The 23,431-nt window shown below is 37.8% G+C and overlaps 1 protein-coding gene across 5 annotated transcripts in view; it reads left to right on the forward strand.

Annotated features, from left to right (window-relative positions):
- Positions 1-23,431, forward strand: part of NAALADL2 (N-acetylated alpha-linked acidic dipeptidase like 2) — an 880,805-nt gene that overhangs the window by 424,564 nt on the left and 432,810 nt on the right. The window lies entirely within an intron of this gene.

Here is a 23,431-nt window from a genome sequence, read left to right on the forward strand (position 1 = left end):
GCCCTGACTATAATATTAAATATGCCATAACCTTCGAGGACACAGTCCACAACTAAACTTCTCTTTGTATTCATTAGATCAATGGCCCACAGCCAGCACCTCTTTGGAACTGCGTAGGAGCATTTTCCATTGTCCTATGGCTAAGAGGCACTACAGGTTGTAAATGGCCAGGGACAGAGGTTCTACACTCTTCATCGTGGAACAATCCCACAACAGGAAAAGCCCTCTCACCAAAATACCAATCTCTTGTAAGAAATTCTGCATTATTAGACTATACATCATGAAGGCATTTTATCTCAAGACTCAAAACAGCTGGATCTCACCACAGGTTTGCTAAACCAGATCTTAGGCATGTATGTATTTAAACAGTTCCCCCAAGTAACCCCGATAATACCTTCCTTTTTTTTTCTTTTTAGCTAATGATTTTATTGAGCTATAATTGTACAAATGGGTATACATACATACCTACTGTTTAAAAGTCACTAATATAGCCCCCCGTTGTTTGTTTGTTTTTTCTTTTACCCTGGCCAACAGGAAGCTCAGATTTAATGTCCAAGAGGACTAATACTTCTATCTTTCTCTTAGAAGATTTATTTATCCCTCATGTCCTACTAGGATTTATTCTGTAAGTTTCCACAATATATTTTGAATGTGTTCACAGAATAAATGCTGAACAATAATAAAAATAATTGCAATGAATTTTATTAGGAATTTGAGTGAGGATGTACACTGGGCTCGCTATTGCTTCTCAGAGTTTTACCAAGAGAAATGGAGTGGCTTTGTTCTCTACACTTCAGGGAAGAAGCTGCTACATGACTGGTAGGTTAGGTGATGTCCTATGGGAGGAGCAGGAGCAGATGGCTTAGGACGGCCAGGTGGGCTCTTGAATAATCACCTAGCCAGGCTTATGTAAAAGGCTACAGAAAGGCTCTGGAGCAGGGGTTGGCAAATTTTGGCCATGGGCAAAATCCATCTCGAATCCTGTGCTTGCAAATAAAGTTTTATTGGAATACCGTCACTGGCCCATAGGTGTTATCTGTTGCTTATTTTTTGCTACTGCAGGAAGGAGAGCAGGGTAGTTACAAAGACCATATGACATGCAAAGTCTAAAATATTTACTCTTTGGTGGTTATGGAAAACATTTGCTGACTTCTGTTCTAAAGCAATGCTTCCAGCAAAAAGCCGACAGAGAATTAAGTGTTCAACATAGTACTGCTTTTCATTTAACCATGTTAGTGTATCAAAACAAATTATCAGCTGCAATCACCAGAATAAAATTCCAAAATAAAATACAGTTTTGTTTCCAAGAATGTATTTTAAGCTGCAATTTTCACCATAGACTGCTTAAAAACTTCCTCATGTTGTTTATGAACCACTTTATAGAACAGCATTTATGAATGAGCAATTGGATCCTAAGCAAAAGAGATTTATCTGGCAAAATTGCTTTTTTCTATTTGTCTAATTTGGAGAGTATGCCTTTATCACATTCTCCCCAATGTTTAGTCATTTTTGTTGCATTTTATTTTTTTTAAGATTTTATTTATTTATTCATGAGAGAGAAGGGAGAGAGAGAGAAATGGAGACACAGGCAGACGGAGAAGCAGGCCCCATGCAGGGAGCCTGACGTGGGACTCGATTCCGGGTCTCCAGGATCACGCCCTGGGTCGAAGGCAGGGCCTAAACCACTGAGCCACCCAGGGATCCTCTTTGCATTTATTTATTTATTTATTTATTTATTTATTTATTTATTTATTTATTTTTATTTTTTTTCCCTTTGCATTTTAGATATAACTTTATTGTGGTATTACTCCTTAACCCTGGGTAATTCACATTAAATTTGCCTGATACTTGATGTTACTATATCCACTTATAGATTTGATTTTGTTATATATATATTTTTTTAAGATTTTATTTATTTATTCATGAGAGAGAGAGAGAGGCAGGCAGAGGGAGAAGCAGGCTCCATGCAGGGAGCCCGACATGGGACTCCAGGATCACGCCCTGGGCTGAAGCCAGGCACCAAACCGCTGAGCCACCCAGGGATCCCCTAATTTTGTTATATTTCTGACAGTGGCACATACTTAGAACAATGCAGGTTGGGTAACATATCTTGCAGCAAACTAGTGCACATATTTCCTATTTTGCTTACAATAGTATTTTAATTTTTAAAAAAAATTATTTATTTGTTTATTTATTTATTTATTTATTTATTTATTTATTTGAGAGGGAGACACACACACACACACAGAGCACAAGCAGCGACAGCAAAAGAGGGAGAGAGAGAAATAGGAACCCCAATGTGGGGCTCAGTCCCAGAACTGCAGGATCATGACCTGAGCTGAATGCAGACGTGTGACAGACTGAGGCACCCAGGTTCCTATTTTAATTCTTTTTAAGTAAAAATCTAACATTGTCACATACGATGGATTCTGAAAATTTAATATCTACAAACACGTCTCCCTTTGAAAAAGTGACTGAAAATAATTGTACATCAATTTTTGCTAATTCTTGTGTGCCAGACCCTAGAACAGTACCTGGTATATAACACCCAGTAAAATAAGTGCATGTTGAATGATAGCCAAATTAATGGATAATGCATTTCCACCTCATAATTTTTACAAATAAGATGTGAGAGGAGAAAGCAGCAAAAGACTCATATCCAACCACTGAATTTTCCAAATTCTCTTGCTGGGCTTTATACAGGTTTTTAATGTAACTGTTGCCCATTCAGACTTAACTTTTGATTTTAGGGGACAAGAGCAGGCTGCCCAAGATGGATCACATTGGCATGAGGATTATTTTGAGTTAAAAAGCAGTCAAGGGACACCTGTGTGGTTCAGTGGTTAAGCATCTGCCTTCGACTCGGGGAGTGATCCTGGAGACAGGGATCGAGTCCCATGTCGGGCGCGTGCATGGAGCCTGCTTCTCCCTCTACCTCTCTCTCTCTCATAAATAAATAAATAAATAAATAAATAAATAAATAATCTCTTAAAAAAACAGTCAAAACCCACCATATTCAAGAAAAGCTCCCCCACAACTACCTGAAAAAAAAAATTGAGCTAGAGGACCTGCTTCAGGAGGAGACCGATCACCACAAATAACTACATTATATTATGATCAAGGTATGGTAGACAGGAACTATCAAGGCCTATTTGATCAGAGTCCTGTATGTTCCATTATTTCTGAAGAGCCAGCAAACATCTGTTTACCAGACGTGTATTCTTTTATATCTTCTTGTAGATTGCATTTCTTCCCTTTGAAGTCACAGATCCTTACCCAATTCACCTTGGTTCAGAATGACGTACTACCTCATTTTGCCTGTCTTTGGAATTTCCATGTCTGTGTGGAATCCTGGAACATACAAAATTAAATTTGATTTTTTTCTGTTAATCTGTCTCATGTCAATTTGATTCTTAGTCCAGCTAGAAGAACCTTGAAGAGGACAGGAAATTATTCCTCCCCTATATGGTAAAGCACTTCCATTGGGTGACCTCAGTGAGCAGTGGGCTGGATGGACTCGGAAGCCTGTTTTGTTGTTTGTTAGTATGAACTCTTAGACATGATATTCCTAAGTAGATGCTTTCATTGGTTTTACTGCTTCTGAGCTCTGACTGTTGCATCTTAGTTATGACTTTGTGGAGAATGCAGATACCCTTTCTGAACCTGATAAATCTCAATCAACAGACTTCTAATGATGCATAATTTTCTTTGATCATTAAAGCAAATATCTCACAAAAGGAGTGAAGAAAAAAAATAAAAATTCTTAGTGTTCCTTATGAGTTTCCCATTTCTGGGATTTATATTGTCCAATTTTAAATTTTAAAAGCTATGGAATTTTCAAATCTCTCTGCTTGCTCCCCCCACCCTGCCCAACTCTGTTCTGCTGGACACCCTGGTTCTCAGCCCAGCTTTCTTGTTTCCTCTCCAAAGGCCTGGCCCTCAGTAAAGTTGAGCCTTTTCTCTGTTATGTGTTGTGCATTTCTATTTCTATACTGGATATATTTAAATCAGGATAAAGCCAAATCATTTGAATTTAACTGGGAAACAGTTTTAGGATTTAAAAGATCAACTTTCATTTATATGGAAAGTGCACTTTTGTGGAATACCTTGTATCTTAATGAGGTGCAAATCACTGTTTATTCCTATCCTTTTGTAAAAGCTCTGTGTTTCCTTTTAACTGCCTTTTGGGCTGTATTTTGGGACATTTTTAAGTGCAAGTAAATTGTGTTATTATATATTTATTTATTGAGGTTAAGTTTTAAGTTAGTCCTCTCAAAGTCGTGACAGCAAAGTATATGGAATAGCTTAGAACCACTATAAAAATGCATGCAGCTGTCTTTCTCCTTTGCATTCTTCAAACACTGTTCATTCCAATTTCTCTATTACATATTTCTGATTCACTGAATATGAAAACTCATACTGAAGCACATTTAATTAGCTGTGATTTAGTCTATTGATATAATGAGGATGGGTGAAGAAGAGGATAAAAAGGAAAAAAAAATAATTACTGAAATACAGAATTTTGGCAGAATTGATAACTACTGATGTATGTACCAAAAAGAATGTGAATGATGAAATTCTACTGGACCAAAATAATCCTCCCTTTTTGTTAAGTGAAGAATGGCATCTAGCTGTAAATTATAACACCAGTCGCAGTGGGTATTTATTGTGGATTACTCAATAATGTTGATGCTTTCACAGTCTGAGGATCTGAGGCTCTTTGCTTTGAATCTGAATGGAGACAAAAATACAAGAAAGATGTGCAGATATGGTAAATCCAGTTGCCCTTCCAGTGGGGGACACTGTAAATTGATTAAACTTTTACTCTTGTGACTTGCCAGCTGTTAGGCAGAGGCATGAGGGATAGTTTAATTTACTTTAAGAAGATAAAGTATAGGATGAATTTGATCACAAGATGCACTAAGCAGTAATCAATCTTAAGAGAAGCAAAAAATATTTTTATTTATTTATTTTATTTTTTAATGTGGGTAATTATTTCAGAACTCCGAGCTATTCAATTTATAATTTCCCTTTCAGTTTGTTTGCTTTTCCTGTTAAGCCTACAATATTCAAGGAAGTCTAGTTTGGACCATATAATATCATAGGAATTAAATAACACTTAATAGAGAAAGAAGTAAATTAATGATTTTTTTTTTTTTTTAAGGGAATGATCAGCAAGAATGAATCTGCGTTTGTTTCACTGACCCATGTATTTCAGTGGATTAAATTTTAGGCCATTTTTAATTTTCCACCTTAATTAATGATAGCCTAGCTGGGGCTTAAGGGATTTTAGAATAGTAATTATGATTCAGTAGCCACTCTTCAGAATAGTAAACCTTTTCATTAAACTTTTCTTACTATTTGAAGTATGTAATATTTAAATATATCTCCTTTAAGGAAATGCAAATAATACGTAAATTTATCCTCATAGATAAGCTGACTTAATGGAACATACGTTGAAGAAAGATATACATTTTTTTAAAGTTTCTTTTTTTTTTTTAAGATTTTATTTATTCATGAGAGACACACACACAGAGAGGCAGAGACACAGGCAGAGGGAGAAGCAGGCTCCATGCAGGGAGCCCGACGTGGGACTCGATCCTGGGTCTCCAGGATCACGGGCTGAAGGCAGACGCTCAACCGCTGAGCCACCCGGGCATCCCATAAAGATATATTTTTTAATGTATATGGTATGCCGTATTACTAAAACTACCTGTACTTTAACATGAGATTTTCTAATATATTATGTTAGAAAATGGCATGTAGCACAGGGATTTTGTGAAGTAGGCCTGGTACTTAAATTTTACTCACAAATGTTAATGAATGAATGAATGAATCAATCTCTCTCTCCCTCTCAGTCTCTGCACACACATATATGTACATGCATATACATGTGTGTACATATAAAAGTGTATATATATAAACATACATGTGGACAAGTATCTATATACTTTAAAAAGTATTTGTAAGTACAGTTAGCAATGAAAGGACATACGAAAATTAAAGGAGGGCATGAGAAAGTGAAGGATTTTATTTCAAAGATTGACAAACTATTAAAAACAAAAAGAAAATTAATGAGAACAGAGGCATTGACAGGTACCATGGTCAGTCTGTTGACTAGCTTCCGGCAGAAATAATATTTTCTTTGGGATATTTTTCTAAGAGGCCTTATATCATATGGCAAATGCGTGTGTTTTGAAGACACACAAAATATCTGTCTCCAAAATGTTAAATAACCTGGTTATTTTCTTAGTTCCATGACTGTGCTGAGACTAGACAGGTTACTTAACTTTTGGGCTCAGTTTCCCTATTGGTAAAAAGAAAATTACAACATCCATCTTTCCAAATTGTGTAAATCCGACAGCAATGTGTGTCAAGATATGGGCAAATAATAAATGGTAGTTATTCGTTTTTAAGGATAAAGCCTAGTCACCAATAAATAGGTCGTATAACAATCGTGTAATGTTCAAGGCTGCTGGAACTAGCTTCTTTCTTTGAACTAGCTTCTTACTTTAAGAAGCTTTCGATATTTGCGTAGTATGACCCAGGAAAGTACCATGAAGAAAACCATCTCCCATATAGCAGATCCTAACTGGGGTTTTCTGCTTTCTGACCCCTAAAATGTATACCAAGACCTGACATAAATCTTCTTATCAGATAACCTAATTTTATATATTATTACTTTCAAGATTTTATACAGAAAGGGATTATAGTAATGTTTCTTAAACTGGCCCACACAGTGTTTCTAGCACAATGATTTGGCCTCCATTCCCATTTTTAAGTTTTCTTTAGAGCTCATTCTACCGAAGAAGCTAGATAAAATAAGGATTCTGATAAATATTTTTCACTGATAAGACATGAAAAACGTTTCTGTGAAAAATGTCGGAATTCTGAAATGATGTGATTTCTCAATAATTTGATTTTATAATTTATGTATTGCATTGATTCCCTGTACTCCATTCCAGATGTTATTTATGAAGCCAGTAGGACAGCAATGGAAAGCAGCTGGGGGGGGCGGAGGGGCAGCCCGTGTGGCCCAATGGTTTAGCACTGCCTCCCACCCAGGGCGTGATCCTGGAGACCCGGGATCGAGTCCCATGTCAGGCTCCCTGCATGGAGCCTGCTTCTCCCTCTGCCTGTCTCTCTGCCTCTCTCTCTCTCTTTGTTTCTCATGAATAAATAAATAAAATCCTAAAAAAGAAAGAAAGAAAGAAAGAAAGAAAGAAAGAAAGAAAGAAAGAAAGCAAGCAAGCAGCTGGGGCTTAGGATGGGCTTTCATGCTGTTCCTGAAATACCTGTGAACCTATGTGCTAGTAATCCAGAGGAAGTCGGAGTGGCTAGCTTCCCAGCGTAGGAAGTATCTGTGTCCATTAAGATGAGAGAAGGGTCGGAGACAGGCCTATGCAACCGAATTCTTATGACAACTTTCTTATTTTATTTTACCTTTAACAATTTTCAGAGGGAATATTCACGATGAGTTTAATAAAGAAAAAATATGCCCCACTAGTCCAGGCTGGGAGAGAAGGGGGAGTGAGAGACAAACGAGCAGCTCCCTGTGAGTTCTCATCCCCTGTCTGGTTCCTTTGACATCAGCGTCACTTACAAAATCAGGAGTCACGAGCTTTTGGGTTCGCAGAAATGAACTTGTGAGTGGGAATCTCCTTTTCTTCAAGGCACAGAAAGAGCAGAAACCGACCCTCCTTTGTTTTCCAGGATCTCCTCTCCAGAGGTTAGAACATGTGCAAGTAGGCCCTCAGGTGTAGGACTCCAGGGTTTAAACACCACAGCCCCCCACTAGAGTCTGGTGTGACTCCCCTCTTTGTGGATCTGACTTTTGTAATTGAGACAAAACGGCACATGCCTGTACTGATTTCTGCACTCATTTGGCATTGTTTCTGCCCATTGTTGGCTTTATTAAAGGCCCTTCCCCTTGGCAGCCTCCTCTTTAGTTTCCAGGGGAAGCCGGTGTGCGTTGCTGCTCGCAGGGGGGCCGAGCAGCTGCAGGCCCAGCTGCTCCACTGCTGGGTACTTCTCTGATCGGAGTCTAGGGACACGGACAGGCTGCTTACGAAATATTTAATTTCACCTTGCTGTCAGTTGTGATGAATTTGTTCCCTATTTAATGTTTGCAGATATTTCGCTGTGCAAATACTTCTTCAGACCCGTACATCAGGGGCGCCCGGGTGGCTCGGTCAGTGAAACCACCTCCTCTGGATTTTGGCTCAAGTCATGATCTCAGGGTGCTCACGTCCAGCCCCGCAGTGGGCTCCGCAAGGGTGTGGATTCTCATCCTCCCTCTGCCTCTCCCCCAACCTCTAAAAAAGAAAAGAAAACAAAAAAAAAAAAAAAAAAAGAGAAGAAAAGAAAAAAGAAAAAGTACATGCTTTTCTTTTTTGTTGTGTTCCATTTCATTATTTTCTGCTTCTGAATTAAATAACCCATCTTTCTAATTTTCTGTATTCAAAAGAAAACCAGGTTCCTATGTAAGCTGTATGTGAACTAGAGAAACTATTAAGTTTTTAGCTTCATAGATGTTCCACAGTGTCACAAAAGTCTCACTGACCCGTATGCTACTTTTCATTGTGGTCCAGATGCTTTTCACTTATTTTGTGATCTCTAGTTATTAAGGAATACATTGATTTTGCACATGATTTTATTAATATCTAATTGATTGGATCATGGTAAATAATAGCACCGATACAAATCTAGCTTTAATTTTATTTTTTTAAGATTTTATTTATTTATTCATGAGAAACACAGAGAGAGAGGCAGAGACACAGGCAGAGGGAGAAGCAGACTCCATGCAGGGAGCCCAATGCAGGACTTGATCCCAGGATCCGGGGTCATGCCCTGAGCCAAGGGCAGATGCTCAACCCCTGAGCCACCCAGGCATCTCCAAATGTGGTTTTTAGAGTCTTTCCAATATTTTCTTTGTAGCAAAGTCCATGTAAAGTGAGTATTTGTGGGTGTGCGTGAGTTCTCTGAAAAATGTTAAGTTCATAAAATTTAATTACTTGATTCCTGTATATTTTAGCATTTTTGGCTTTAGAATTTGTCCAATTTTACAAGAAGTTGATCCCCTACGTAATTCTATTTTTAGAATATCACCTTGCATTCTCAATATGTTTTTATTTTGCCATTATGCTGTTTAGCACACTCAGGCATATGGAATATCCTTTATCTATTTTGCTGATTTTTAAAAATCACTCTGTAGTGTATCTTAAATCTTTATTGCTTTTATTATTATTTTTTTTTCTTTATTGCTTTTAATTCAGATAATTTGTATGGCAGGCTCTATGAGGGGAGCCAATGTGGCACTGGATCCCAGGACCCTGGGGTCATGCCCAGCCAAAGGCAGATGCTCAACCACTGAGCCACCCAGGCATCCCCATTATTTATCTTTCCCCCCCTATTTTTCTGATTAGATGCGTGCATCCAATTTTATTACACTCATACTTTTTTTTATTCTCTTAAACATTTTTGAGATCTAATAAAAAGTATACTGCAGGATTAATTATGCCTATTTAAAAGTCTTATGATATATCATTTCATTTATCTCACCTTATTTACTTGACCGGAAAAAAGGCAAATACTATGAGAGAAGTGGATTTAGATACAACTTCTGTCCATTGCTAGGGTGACTTCTATAAATTCCCTGACAGATGGACATTTCTCCTGCGTTAGTTCTGTCTCCTGAAGAAGTGTTCATGCTGATTTCATGGTTTGACTACTCTGATTTTTGCACTGTCTGTTCTTATAAAAATCCAGGGCTGGGGAGAGTTACTGTCTAGGACTATTCTAGAATCGTTGCTCCTTAATCCAACCTCGTGTCCAAAGAACACTCTTTCTCAAGATGAGGGAGCCATTCCATTCTGAGCCTTCTGGGCTTAGTCGCGGTAGGACCATTGTGGTCTGAAGCTGAGACCCTATATGAAGCAATGGGAAACCCAAAGAGGGGGGAGCATGGGATAATCTGACCTGCTCCTTGCCCAACAATATACTCTTCATTCATGTTTAGTTTATTTTTTTCCATTTTTCCTATTAGTTTAAAACCAGTGTTTGCATCTTCAGTACTACAAACTGTATAACCACGGAAAAGTCATAACACCTCACTGAGCCACAGTGTTCTGAAGTCGAAAAAACAGAAACCAAATACAAATAAGATAAATAATAAGAGTGACCTTAAAAATCTCCCGGGGTGGTGTGACAATGAAATGATCTTAGTCAAGCATTTGGGAAAGTCTTTTTATTTTTATTATTTTTTTTAATGATAACCCAAGTAAAAAAAAATTACAATGAAGATTGATGGTGCTTTTATATCTCTTTTAAAATTAGGGGATCCCTGGGTGGCACAGCGGTTTGGCGCCTGCCTTTGGCCCAGGGTGTGATCCTGGAGACCCGGGATCGAATCCCACTTCGGGCTCCCGGTGCATGGAGCCTGCTTCTCCCTCTGCCTGTGTCTCTGCCTCTCTCTCTCTCTCTCTCTCTCTGTGACTATCATAAATAAATAAAAATTAAAAAAAAAATAAAAATAAATAAATAAATAAAATTAAAAAAAAAGAAAAGAAAAGAAAAGTCATTTATGATGCAGGCCTGGTAAACGTACATATAGATGTTGTGAATAATAAAGCTTTCTGGCATATTCTCAAACCGTTAAGTGTCTTGAAACATATATATGGGATATGTAATCAACTGTGAGCATTAGAAAATATAATAGAATTGCAGAGGATTTGGAAGCATGTGTTTCTTTAACAATGTAAGCACTTTTTTTCTTTGTCTATGAGCAATTCAATTATTTTGTTTCTGAAATAAATTAAGTAAAGCTTATTGAGTCTGATCAGCCCTTGTTTCCAGGGAATTGCAGTTCAATTTCATTTTTAATTAGAATTGAACATTTTGGATTTCTTAGCACTGGTAAGCAGGACCCAGCAATATAACGTATGTACCTAATTTGTATTAAGTTTCTGAAATTTAGTGTTGAGAGTGAACAATATGTCTGGTTAATATTTAAACATCTCACAATGTTCCTTTGTAGAAATTTCCATTTATAAAAGCTGCTGTTCTATAACAAATTACTTTCACTTTCAAATAAACCTGTTATCGCAACATGAGCAAAACTTATTCAATTAAAAGAGAAAACAAAGTAGAGTAATTATTTACTCCCATTTGAGGTGCACAATAGCTTTTAAACATTCTAGAAATGCCTAGGAAAGGCAGATATTGGCTAAAAATCATTTTCCCTTAATATTGCTGCTTTAATGAAGTATATAGATATATTCATATGGGACAGACATTCCTATATAGGAAACCATTCTTTCATGGAAAAAGGGACTCGTTCTGATGAACCTGCATGGAAAGAAGCCATGAACCATAAAATCAGTTATGCTAATGTTTTCTCCTTTTTCAGTTTTTCACACCTGTGTGTGTGTGTGTGTGTGTGTGTGTTGTGCATTCAGAGGTAACCTAATGCTGCTCATCCCACTGTGGCTAGCTGAGAACTATCCCCCCAAGTTATTTTTTTTCCTTCATTTCTGTGCACTCAGGCATTAAAGTGGATATGTTCTCTGCCCAGAGGCTTGTCTTAATATAGTCCTAGGGCTGGGGGAGGTTGGCAGTGGGAGCCTCAGTCACCTGGGACATAGTACATTGAAATAATACTTTGAATTAGATTCCTAGGCATCTGTAATGAAAAATTTAGCTGGTAGACTTAACAGTTAATGTAGTTTTCAAAAGGTAAGTCAGAATCAGAATGGACCTTTGCTCTCTTATCTACTTAAAAAAAATAAACTCGGAGTGAAAACGTACGTACAGATAGTTTTTTTCAACCAAAGGGCATAGTGATTCTCAAGAAAATCAAAAGCCTTTCTGGGCCAGGGAAGTGGAAACTCTGTGACCTCGATGGGTTTGTGCTGTAAAAAGGCTGTGTCAGTTTTTGCCAGGTGGAATTGTAAAGGCAACAAATCATGATCTATTAACTGCATGGTCAGGAGACATGCACTCTGCTGTTTGACAAATACAAGTCTTTCTAATTAGTGCCATTAGAAAAGACAATATGGAAATTATTTCTATTCTTATTGAATTCTCTGCAAGACCTGTGCATCAGATTTGCTCTCTTGGGGAAAAAAAAAAAAACAAAGCTGCACGTAGTCCATGTCCGCCTATGTGTAATCCTTTACCGTGCCTGGGAGTAAGAGCATCCTTCAGCTGTGTGTTTCTGGTTACTTGTCCTGTGCCTGACTGAGACCTCAGGTTTTATATAGTTAAATAAATTATTTTCAGGAGGGGTTGAGAAATTATGTCTCAGTGAAGCAGATTGTCTTTTTTTTTTTTTCCCAAATGGGAAAAATCGAACAGCAGGTTAAAAAAAATAGTGTTTCCTTGATTGTTAAAGAGATTGTAATAATCATTATCATAATTTTGAAAGATATAAACGAACATTTTAATAAAACTATAAAAATTTAAATAAACTAGGGACACCTGGGTGGCTCAGTGGTTGGGTGTCTGTCTTTGGCCCAGGGCGTGACCCCGGGGTCCTGGGATCGAGTCCCATGTCAGGCTCCCTGCATGGAGCCTGCTTCTCCCTCTGCCTGTTTCCCTGCGTCTCTCTCTCTCTCTCTCTCTCTGTGTCTCATGAATAAATAAATAAAATCTTAAAAGGAAAAAAAAACACTAATGCAATATGGGGGTGGGGATGTATGACTGGGAGGATCTTAGAATTTTTCCTTTCACATTTCCTCTAAACATACAACAAAAAAGCAAACAGCCTGGTCATAAGCGAAAGATAATGGAAGAGTAGATTTAAGTCATATGAATATTTACTTTTGGAAATAAAGCTATGAAATGTCATCATTTTTATGTCAAGAAACATTTCTTCAGGATAACTAGTTTTGGGGATTGTTTTCTTCCTTAAAATCATCCTCCATCCCAGCAAAATGCAAAGAAACTGTGTCCTTGCAGTTATCAGCTGCTGCCCCTCCTTGGCCCCTTGGTCATCACCCAAACCAGACAGTCTCACGCACCGTGTAGGCCCTTCCCCTCCGCACAGCCCTTCAGACACTCGGCCTCCTTTGAGTCCCCCGGTCAGTTTGTGGGACTGGCAGGGCGATGCCATCCCTGTTTATGGCTGAGAACATTGAAGTGTGGAGCGTCTCAGGGGCGCGCCCGGCATCCTGGTCCTCACGGCCGGGCCAGGTCAAGGCCTCTTCCTCTCAGTGCAGGCCTTTTACACCTGCCTTATGGCCTGCAAGCCACGCTGCAACCCAACAACTCATAAATTCAGATGCTTCTCCTAGAACATTATATAGCACTTGCAAGTAGGCCAAGATCTGAAGTTTTCCTATGGTGAAATGTTAAAAGTAATTTGAGTACAAGTAAAAAACAAAACAAAACAAAGTAAAAAACATAAGTAAGGTAAAAATTAGGTAAAATTAAGTAAAAAATTATTTTTGAAATTAAAAAGATGTTTAAAAGTAAATGCTATATATATAGTATTTTCAATATTTCTAAATTTTTAAATTTTAATATTTTTACCTGATATATATACTACTATGATACCTTAACTTAATTTTGTCAATGTTCATGTTATGATCCGTAATACTATAAATTAGGAAAGCATTGAACATCAACTACATATCTATTTTTTCCTTTATGTATAAAATTAGGAGCTCAATTTAGTATTTCTTTTATAGAACTATTTGTATAGGCAGTAGAAAAAATTTTTGGATAATGATTCTTTAACAGTGAAACATCAGAATATTACTTACGTCAATAGTAATATATTGTAATCTAAGTAACATCTCATGTCAATAAATACACATAGTAATATACATAAGTAACATTACTTATGTTAATAAACCTAAGCAATGACAAATTTCTGTGATATCTTCAGAAATTATATAATTATTATTATCCATGGTTTTCTTCCTATTATGACTTTAGTTTAATGTTCTTAGTTAAGGGTAGTAGAGCATATATTAAAAATTATTATTTTGGGGGGCACATCTGGGTGGCTCAGTGGTTGCGCATCTGCCTTTGGCTCAGGGTGTGATCCTGGGGTCCTGGGATCGAGTCCCACATCGGGCACCCTGCATGGAGCCTGCTTCTCCCTCTCCTTGTGTCTCTGCCTCCTCTGTGTCTCTCATGGATAAATAAATAAAATCTTTAAAAAATATATTATTTTTTGTTCCTATTGAACATGATTTGCCTAATAAAAGCAACACCATGCCTACAGATGGAGTCCAGCAGTTGGTAATATGAGCAATTTGTTTATTCATACCAATTATATATTCTCTCCCAATATTGACTGTAAGTACTGTAATCATGTTAAAAAAAACTGATGCGTTTTCAATTCATGAATTTCCTTGACAGAGGAAAAGACCCCAGGCCACTGTGTTTTCTATCCCAGTCTGAGATCCCTCTCCTTGAAAATAATACGATTTAGGTTAATACTTGCTCATCCCCACTCTATGACTGTTTATCAGTCTGGAGCCTAGAATAACGTGCCCGTGTACCATAGGTGGACCCAGCACTTAAAGGAAAGATCAAAAACATAGAAATAAAATACAGCATTCTCTTCGATATTTTGAAGCTACAGTTGGAAAAAATGATAGCATAATTAATTTTTTAAGATTAGCCTTCTACGCGGCAAACATTACAACGGTTGTCCAGTAACTCGATTGAATTAAAAATGTTAAAGAAATTTGCGAAGTTACTTTTTTTCATGACTTAGAAGTAATATAGCGTAATGGGAAGACCAACAAGAGAATAAATCTCTCTACTCTGAATATGCTATTAGCTGTGTGGCATGATCGAGTCTTCCTTATTTCACGATTACTTCATTTGAAATGAGAATAACTTTACAGGCCACAATGAGACATTAGTTTAAGGTGAAATAAAAATGTTGTACGTGAGGATACCTTACAAAATAGATACTCTCTCCCTCCTCCCTTTCTTCCTTTCCTTCCTTCCTTTCTTCCTTCCTATCTTCCTTCCTTCCTTCCTTCCTTCCTTCCTTCCTTCCTTCCTTCCTTCCTTCCTTCCTTCCTTCCTTTCTTCCCTCCTTGTTGAAGTGCAATGATAAAAGTTGAGGATTCTTTTTAGAACTTCAACAACAGGCTTAACTTTCTGCATAACTTCAGTTTTTTTCTTCACAAAAGCAGAAGGTCATTGCTTCTTATTAATCTCACTAGAATTATTTAAATAACTTTGGATACATTAAGTAAAGCAATTTGAAATCCAAGTAGAGGTGTTGAGTGAAATCAAAAAAGAATGCTGTGATTATGCCTTGGATATACTCCGTCTGATTACAGTGAATATTCCTCACCATGATAGTCTTTTTTTTTTCTTTAACAAAGGAAAAGTGAGTTTATTTCTGAAATATAACGAAGCAAACAGGAATCTTAAAATCTCTTTAATGGCATACTAACAATACAATACGTAATTAAAGGGCAAAACAACAAACCTATTAACAGGGAAAACAATCTCAAAAAGGAAGAATAACAGTAAATTTAAGCCCTGAAGTCAAAATATCTGCTTAAGGAATGATTACGTATTATACATCCAATATTTTTTATTTTTCATAAATGCCAGAGCCATGTAAATTAAATGAATCAGAATTTGCTATGAAATGCTAGGTTTGTGGTTTTGTTTTTTTTCTAGGTTTATTTTTATTTTTCTGTTACTCTGGCCACGAATCCTTAACACATTCTGTTATAATGCATATTAATCCCCCCTGACAGTATTTTCTAAAAACCCAAGTCTTTTTAGCAATCTAAATAAACAGGCATATAATTCACACAGTATTGATTCCACTGTCCTCTCGGAAAGCAAATCACAGCAAGAGAATCTGATGTGTTTTATAAATTTACCCTTTAGCCAGTCTATTTGTCTTTGTAAAGGATGGGTGTATAATTGAAAGGAAAGGTGTGCTTTAGCAGAAAGATTGCCAGACTTGAATTTGGAAAATTCTAGTTTGATCCCTGGAATTACCACTTAGTAGTTCTGACCGTGGGTCAAGCTCTTAACCTTTCTGAATCACAATGTCAACAACCACATAGTGGGAATTGAAATGACGAATCAGATATTCTGAATGAAATTCAACAAATAACTTTGGGTACCGTGTCTGGCTCATAGGAGATGTGCAATTAGTACTTGATGATTTGACTTAAAAACGGCCTCAGAAGACTTAGATTCGGATCACAATTATTTTCACAACGTTTGGCACCTCACGTGGGCGTGTGAGTTTGCTAGGGCTGCCGTAACAAAATACCACTGGACGGTTTCAAGAGGGATTTGTTTTCTTACAGTTTTAAGGACTGAAAATTTAAGATCATGGTGTTGATGCGTTTGGTTTATCCTAAGACCTTTGTTCTTGGCTTCTCAATTGCCTCCTTTTTGCTGTGTCCTCATATATACCTTTTCTGTATGTCCATACATTTCTGATGCATCTCTCTCTTCTTCTTATGGACATTAGTCATCCTGGATTAGAATCCATCAGCATACCCTCATTTAACCTTAATCACTTCTTTAAAGGGTCTATTTCCAAATATAGTCACATTCTGAAGTACAGAATGTTAGGACTTAAACGTACGAATTTTAGGGGAACGTAACTCAGCCCATAACACTGGGCCTTAATTTTATTTGTAAAACTAAGGACTTCTTGTTATATTTGCTCTTGTTTTCCACCTGAAGACTCAGAAAGCTTTTCTAGTCATGGAGGCCAGAGGATTGGTTCTAGGGCTCGGCCAGTGCTGTGAAGCAGCTAAATAACAGAGGAAACCACAAGCTTCCAACGTTGATTCTTGAAATTGAGTGGTAGTTGAGGACTATGCATTGCAACCCATGAAAATAAAAGGAGCAAAGCTGACATTCAAGGGGTTCAAAAGGATGAACTGATGACTTAGGAGCCTCTGTAGATGGATTAAAGTCTAGCCGTGGAAGTCACAATGAAGACACTGGAGAGGTGGATTGTTCAATTCATAACAACGCCCTCCTTCTGAAATAGGAAGAAAAAATACATTTTTATTGAAAAGTAAGAATAGAAGTCAATAAGGGAAGACGTTAAATGGCAAGAATCAGAACAGGGTCCTTTCTCTTTACGATTCCTGGCTTTGATCTCCTTTGAATGATTTTTTTCCCCCCGAATATATAAATACCAGGCAGCCACTCACATGCTGCCAATCTCTAGGCAATGAGAATATAAACCTATATTGGACCATTTTTAGGTACCAGGCTGAAAAAGTAGCTTTCAGGGAGCTTTGAGTTTTGTAAGACCTGTTCAGTAGGAATGCTGGATCCAGCCCGTGGATTTGTAGTACCATTTATTTCAGAGGCAATTGTTTGGCAACTGTTAGGACCTAGCTTTATACACCATACACAAGGAGAAATGTATTAATATGGTTCACAGCAAGAAATATGGGATCAGTCACCCTGAAGTTCACCAAAGACATTTTATCTGCAAGACCCTGTCAACAAGACAAACTCCCATGTTCAAATCCCAGCGTGTTCGTCTCCACCACTCCTTATCTCTAACTTTTAGATAACAAAACATAAAATGAAATAGGACAAAAATCAAACCAAATTCTGCTTTAATTGAGTGTTTTTATAGAAGTTTAAGAAGAAAGCGACACATTTAGTTGAGTGTGGGGGAAGGTTTAATTTCAGAAATGAGCTGACCTAATACGTTATATTCACTTTTTGACAGATTATATATATATATACACAAAATGATACAAACAAAAGGTAGTGGGTGTGAAGTGTAGAGCAAAATAAATCCATGTACTCTATTTGTCCCCATATGCATTGTGTATTCATTCACCCATGGATACACTAATTTATTCATCAGCTCAACAATAGAGGAATCATTTGCTGCCAGGTACTGGACTAGGCACTGGGCATATACAATAAAGCCGTAGCATTCCTGTCTTCAAACAGGTCCAGTGCTACTAAAAATGACCCTCAAATCCTTATGAATCCATGGAGATAAAAAAAAAAAATACGAGACTTTATTTTGTGGACTATAACGGCTTCAAGTGATGACTCTTGTCCTAGCTGGAAGGGAGCGGACTGACATTGCACACACAAATGGAAGAGCCTCCCAGGACGACTGTTGACCCTTCTCAGTGACTAGTCCAGCACGTGTCGTGGGCACCTCCGGTACGTTGAGGACTCTGTACCCATGAATACTTCAGTGAAGAGCGCGTTGGCTCCGCACTTCGAGATCTCTGAGCTGGATAAAAGGGTGGGAGCTCTGTGGATAGGAGGCTGGTGTAGCGATTTCTGTTTTCATGGAGACACGTTCCTAGGGCACTTTGTGTAAGTTAGGAAACGGTGCCCTTGCAGGGTGTACGGCCCAGTGGGTCAGGACAGCATACCAGCCAGGGGCCGTGGCCTGCTTGTAACACTTGAGCTCAGGACCATTTGCTTGACTCAGTTTTTATGTCTCCATTCCAATTTCTAACTGGCTCTGTTTTGTCAACTATCGTCTTAGTTTGCGAGGTGGGAGGCACGATGACAAAGAACCCCACACTTATCACATAGTACTTGAGAGGAAAAGGATAATCAAAGTTCAGTATTAGGAAATCTTAGCCTTATATTTGCGCTCTCTTTTTGTGAATTAGACCCCTAGTGTCATCATCACCCTACATTCAAGCGATCTGACGTGGGTCCTGAAAAAACAACAACTTTTGCCTGTGCTCCCAGGGATGGTCAAAAGCAGACAGCTGGGGATCCCTGGGATTGAGTCTCACGTCGGGCTCCTTGCATGGAGCCTGCTTCTCCTTCTGCTTGTGTGTCTGCCTCTCTCTCTGTGTCTCTCATGAATAAATAAAATCCTTAAAAAAAAAAAAAAAAAGCAGACAGCCCAATGACAGCTGGCTTCATTCTTTTTATATTGACTCGCCTTTGAATGCATTTTTTAAAAGTATCATCTCACCAGAATAGTAGATCTTTTGAATATTTTATTTTATTTATTTTTATTTATTTATTCATGAGAGAGAGGCAGAGACACAGGCAGAGGGAGAAGCAGGCTCCATGCAGGGAGCCCGATATGGGACTCGATCCCGGGTCTCCAGGATGATGCCCTAGGCCAAAGGCAGCGCTAAACCGCTGAGCCACCCAGCGATCCCCTCTTTTGAATATTTTAGGCAATCACTACCTCACCATGTTCAAGATACAATGCTAACAATGCAGAGGAACTTTTTTTTTTTTTAAATCTGACTTAATATAGGCAGGCAGTCTCCTCAGTTGCCAACTTCTGTGGAAATCCAGCCATAGATAATTTCTGAAATTAAGTCACCAAAATAAGCTACTTATTTAAGAGCGTGTGGTAGCCAGCAAGGGATAGCATCGTGAACCAGGCTTGACAACATCAGAGAAGTGTACACCTGAGGTCCAACCATTACAGGCAGAGGATGGGGAAAAATGGGTAAAATCACATATAAGCCTATCTCTTCAGGGTTGTAGGGAAGTAATCAACTCTGGCAAAAGACCCTACAGTGTTAAGCTACATTGCTTCGGGGGCCCCTGGGGGGCTCAGTGGTCCAGCGTCTGCCTTCGGCTCAGGTAGTGATCCTGGGGTCCTGGGATCGAGTCTTCCAGGGAGCCTGCTTCTCCCTCTGCCTGTGTCTCTGTTTCTCTCATGACTAAATAAATAAAATCTTTAAAAGCAAACAAACAACTGCATCACTTCATTATAAGCTGTCACGTATAGAAAAATATATATTGATTATAAAAGAAATCACAGTGTATTACCAAACATAATCAGAGGAAACAAAATATGCAATTGTATTTTATTTTTCATTATGGCAAATTCTGAGTCGCTAGGTTTCTTAAAATTTATTCAGTCAGATAGTTAATGTACTGACGTTTTTAAAAAGAGATTTTTGAAAATAATTTGACTATCCCACTAAAGCAGGGTCAACGACAACAAAAATTGTGAATTGCCACTTTATTTTCTCATGTCCACAGCAGACAACTCTCATAGAGCCATTTCCCACTTTTCACTGACCCTGGACTTGGCCTCAAAATGCTTCCTCAGCAGCCACTCATTGCCAGTTAATTGGGGTTAACACTTAATATGAAAACTATTCATCATTCCACTGGTTAACTGAACTTTCTGAGAGCAGGGACTTTGTCCTACTTACCTCCGTATGGCAATGCCAGCATATTACCTGCACAAAAGTGGCACTCCATATATAATAGTGAATAAGTACTCCAGGAATTGTAAAAAATTTTCACTAGCAGGTAATTTTCAAATAAAATATGCAAGTGGCCAGTTACAAGCAAAAATAAATTTAACTTCACTTTAATTAAGAAAAAAAATAGACAAGCAATTTTTGGCTAGGTTGGCTAATATTTCTGAAAAAGTTATATTTAATTCTGATGATAGAGGAAACGTATACTCAGCTATATAACTTGGTAAGAATGTAACTTATGACAGTTTTTCTGCCGGGAAAATACTTTACCAAAAATCATAAAAATAGCAGTACTTTCACTTAGAGTTTCTACCTGTGGAAATATATTTCATGAAAAAAAAATACTTGTGTAATGATTTAGCTGTAAGGAAGTTTGTTGAAGTAGGATATAAAAAAATCAAATTTGTAAGAGCAACAGTCAAGGATTGTTCAAGTACCATGTTATGGCCTTTGTATATATTTTTTTGTTTCAAATTTTTATTTAAATTCTAGTTAACATCTAGCGTAATATCAGTTTCAATATTTTATGAATCACTCAGAGAATTTAGTTCTTTTTTAGTGATTTAGTGATGAGTGCCCATCACATCGCCTGCCCTCCTTAATACCCCCTCACCCATGTAGCCTGCCGCCCACCCACCTCCTTCCCTCAACCCTCAGTGTGTTCTCTATAATTGAGTCTCTTATGGTTCGCTTCCCTCTCTGTTTTTTTTCTTCTCATACGTTCATCTGTTTTGTTTCTAAATTCTGCATATGAGTGAAATCATGTGGTGTTTCTCTGACTGACTTATTTCGCTCAGCGTGATACTCTCTAGCTCCATCCCGTCATTGCCAATGGCATGATTTCAGCCTTTCTATATTTTATTATTATGTAGCACATCCCCACATGGATATAGTACACAGCTCTTAATACTGTATAAAAGCATACTTATCAACATGGACACATATTTAGTATGTGTTTTTAAGTGGAAAAAATAGAGCTTGCAAAATTGTGGCCTTATTTTGTGAGTATATGTGAATATGTGCCTAAAGCTCTAATAAAAGGATTTAGAAACTCCAACATATTACCATTTGCTATCTCTTGACAGGAAGATAGGACTGTTGCTATTATTATTATTATTATTATTATTATTATTATTATTATTATTATTTTCCCTGTATCTTTTTTTCTCTAATGATCACAAGTCACTTTAGTAATATTTTTTAAAAAGTAGTTTTTAATATTTAAAAATTGCTATCTGGAGTTGTTTATATATTTTTTCTTGATATATTCTTCTGAGTAAGCAGAACATTCAAAATCATTCCATTGATTATTCTTTTTAAAAATAGAGATTTCAGCATCTAAACATTAGAAACCTTCCCTGAGGACTTCCGTGTGAGCTTTTGGAGAATCAGTCTTAAATCTGGCCCTCTTTATTGACAGAGTCTTTGCACTCTTTTCCTTTTCTCATTCCTCCCCTCTCCCTAAATTCATCTCCCTCTTCATTAAAACACTGATGGGAAAGTCATAACATATGAATCAATTGTTCTTTGCTTAGATTCTCAGGAATTTTTTTCTGATTAATAATGGAATATCTTATTTAATATAATGCATTAATAATTAATACAGATTTGTTCATAAATCAAAAATTAATGTACAGAATATTTTTAAAGGATTTGAAAAAATGCCATTAATGTGATGTACTTACATCAAGTATTTTTATTTTTTCTGCATATAGCTTCTTTTATGTAAAAACCATATTATATGTACAATTATGTTTTATTTTTCCAGTAGAAGTGCATCCTGGGGCACCTGGGTGGATCAGTGGGTTGAGCATCTGGCTGTTGATTTCAGCTCAAGTCATAATTTCGGGGTCCTGGGATCAAGGCCTACACTGGGCTCTGCACGCAGTGGGGAGTCTGCTGGCAATTCCCTCCCTTTCCCTCCACCCCTCCCCACTGTATGCACGCTTTCTCTCAAATAAATAAACAAATCTGTAAAATCTTTAAAACAACAACAAAAAAAGAAGTATATCCTAAGTATTTTCTCAGAGTTCTCTTTTTTTTGAAGAGTAGTTGCAGTGCCAAACCAGCATCTTTTCTCATTTGTTCCTTCTTTTACCAATACCGTTGAATGCCTACTGTGCACCTGCTAAGTGCCAGTGTACACTGCTAGAGATGATAAGGATGATTCTGTCCCCATGGAGGGGCCCAGCCAGGCCCACAGCTGCCCCCTTGCTTAGTCCACTGTAAAACTCAATAAAGAAGACAAGCAGTAACAGGGGAGTGGAGGTGTTAACTAGACTCCCACAAGGAACAGCAACTGCCGACCTTACTATGTCTCCATTATTAACTCCCCCAGTGTCCCCTAAGTGCTCTTCCTCTCTCAGGGGGGATCAAATGGATTACCAAATTATGATGACTGCTTTTCACATCAGGTAAGTCACACTAAGATATGTAAGCTCTTTACCCCAGAAGTTAATTTACCAAGTTAAAATAAAAAGGACCTGAGATGCCATGTTCATCTGCTCCATCATACTTAACGCGTCATGTACGTACTGAAGAACACAGAGGAGTCTGCATTAGATACGTCTCAAGTGAAATAATCAGGAACTGTTTTCAAGGTCTTGAATGACAAAGACAGAGCAGGGACTGACCCTTTGGAAGGAGGCCCCGTGTTTCTTTCTGTCTTTCCGTTGCTGGATCTGGGAGGTATAGCTGGAGTATCCAGGGCATGGACTGGAGTGGGCTTCAGGTGCCTAGAAGGGGTCAGGATGGTGGCTCTTTGCCAGATGTGAGGAAATCTTTCAACATACCAGCAACTGGTATGACAGGCTCAGCCCTAGGAAACAATCATAAAATGCTGCAGGCGACTTTCTGCTCGAAGAGAAGGACATGACAGTGGCCAGAAGAGTTCTCCTACAGCAGAATTTCATCTTCGGTCGATCCTTTGTTAATCTTCTGAAAGTGAGACTCCAGACCTACCTAGATAATTAAAAATGAGAGGGGCAGAAATTGCACGTGTGGACAACTGAACTCAAATATAGGTGTTATAAGAATGCTGCTAAAATAATGTTGAGACAGAGGAAAAAAGAAAGAGGCCCCTCGAGGAACTCAATGACTGGGCTTGATAAATGGGAAATATGAAGCATCTGCTTATTTTAAAAGAAAAAAAACTATAGAGAATCATTTATTTATTTTTGGTGGGGGTCATCTCATTTTAGTCACAGTTATCAAATGGCAAAAGTCCTTTCAATGCACAT

The sequence above is a fragment of the Canis lupus genome, chromosome 31 (assembly GCF_048164855.1).
Source record: "Canis lupus baileyi chromosome 31, mCanLup2.hap1, whole genome shotgun sequence".
Taxonomy (NCBI): domain Eukaryota; kingdom Metazoa; phylum Chordata; class Mammalia; order Carnivora; family Canidae; genus Canis; species Canis lupus.